Source organism: Grammomys surdaster, unplaced genomic scaffold (assembly GCF_004785775.1).
Source record: "Grammomys surdaster isolate TR1022 unplaced genomic scaffold, NIH_TR_1.0 269, whole genome shotgun sequence".
Lineage (NCBI taxonomy): Eukaryota > Metazoa > Chordata > Mammalia > Rodentia > Muridae > Grammomys > Grammomys surdaster.
The window spans coordinates 3,005,968-3,008,101 of NW_021604710.1; the positions used below are offsets into that span (position 1 = coordinate 3,005,968).

At 45.4% G+C, this 2,134-nt stretch overlaps 1 non-coding gene across 1 annotated transcript; it reads left to right on the forward strand.

Moving 5' to 3' along the window:
• Nucleotides 1-652: 652 nt before the first annotated feature.
• Nucleotides 653-793, forward strand: LOC114628573. The gene has a single exon (XR_003712495.1). It is a non-coding gene; the product is annotated as a small nucleolar RNA SNORA48 (small nucleolar RNA).
• The last annotated feature ends 1,341 nt before the right edge of the window (nt 794-2,134 follow it).

A 2,134-nucleotide genomic window follows, 5' to 3' on the forward strand; every position in this document is an offset into this window, starting at 1 on the left:
ATCCTCTCAAATGCATTTTTTTCTTTCTTTTATCACAGAGTGCAATGAAGATATGTGAAAAAAATCACAACTGTGAGAACTCAATACTTTAATACTGGAGGAATATCCTATTCCATAGTAATGGCAGTTCAACTGCCACTGACTTGCTATACTGAATACAGAGGATTGACAGAAACCAGACTCATCTAGGGTGTCTCCTGCTCCAAAGAAAGAAAACATAATGTGAATATGTTACACATTACTCATGTGAAATACATTGAGAAATTATGAAATGATTGATTCCTCTATGTAAATCAGAATGATATATCCTATAAAACTAAAAATAGAATTGCCATATGACCCAGAGAGCTGATTGAATAGAATATACATCATCATTCTACAACAGAGCTAATCACTTATCCAAATTGACTCAAGGACTATTCACAATGACCACAGCATGGGATTGAAATAGATGTCTATTACCAGATGAATGGATAATGAGATTGTAATATACTTATAGAGTGAAGTAGTTAGTATTCAGCTACAAAGAAGAAAAAATTTTCCTTTTCAGGAAAATAGATGGAACAATAGATCTTTTTATTAAAGAAAACAAGCCATACTTAGAAAGAGATCTACATTATGTGTGTGTGGGTCGGGGTGGGCTAGGGAGTAGAGACTAGGAAATAGGGAAAGAGACAACTGGTTGTTGTTGGTGTTCTTATGTTAGTCAGGGGCAGAGCAAACGGCAGTTTTATTCATCCTAGATTAATTCCTGGCTTGATGGCCACGCATGTCTTATGCCCAGGACTCAAAGAGTCAAATCAAATCCAGGCAGCACATCACAGGGGGTTGAAAACAGACAGATGCCTGTGGACCACATGCCACCCACAGACCTGCCTTTAAAAAGGGTCATAGACAAAGCACTGACAAAAGGACCTGCCTGTTGCATGGCCAATCTGCTGTTGAGTCAACACAATGTGTGAGTATATGTTGTCAGTGGGCAAGGAGGGAGTTCAACAGCTTGAACATTATGAAGAGAGATGGAATTGAAGACTTGATGATGGAGAGGAGTAGCTTGTTGTGAGTAGCCAGCCCTGCCACCTGGGGACATGATGAGATCTCTGTGTGAGCTGCCATAGAGTGCCAAGTTTCAATCTGTGACTCATCAGAGATCAGTATCAATGTCCTTGGGTCATACTAGAGAACATAAGAATTCCCTTGATGGGGCAGCCTTCGGGACCATGTGGATGTTCCGGAGCTCTGGTATAACTGGCCCCACCCTTCACTGGATGCAGCACTCTAGAAAGCTGGTTCCATCTCTCACTACTTAGGTAGCACTTGGGAGAATGGGTCCTAAACCTCAACCAGGCCACAAAGTGAAGCTGGTCCCATTAGAGGCGGCAGTGCTGAGCTAGCCTCAAGGGCATGAGTGTAGAAGAGATGATACAGCTACTTGTCTGCTGTGGGGTTGCATATACATAGAGGTGATGCTCTCCATGCCCTCTGCCACCTCTGGCAGTCAGGAAAGCTGACCACAGAGTCATGAGCACAGGAGAGCTAGTCCTGTCCATCACCAACTGCAGCACTCACTGGATAGAACCTACCTTACACCTCACCTTGGTAGCACAGTAGAGATGGCTCTGGTGGTGGGGACTTTGGTGAGCCAGCCCCAAAGGTAAAAGGATGAGAGAATGGGAGGGCTGAGCCTACCAATTGTCTGCTATGAGCTAGTGTGGCTATGGGGCACATACCTACAGCAGTGGGGAGAACTGGTTTGAGCTAATAAGAGCAAGTGATCTGGCCATGCCCCTCTATAGCTGCAGCACTTTGGATAGCAGGCCCTGTTCTTTATCTGGGCAGTATGGTAGAGCTAGCCCTGGTGTAAGATGCACCTGTGAGCAGGCCCTCCTTAGGATACCAGAATGAGAGTGCTGGGCCTGCTACTTGTCTGGCATGAGGTGGAGTGGGTACATGGGAGATTCCCTCCCTTTCCCTGCTAGTCACCTGCAGTAGCCTGTAGATCTGGAAGCTGAGTTCATGAGAGCCAGGGAACTATCCCTGTCCCCTCACTGGCTGTAGTACTCAGGAGAGAGGATCCTTCACCTCACCTAGGGAACTCAGTGGAGCTAGACTTTTATCAAAGGCAGGAGTGAGG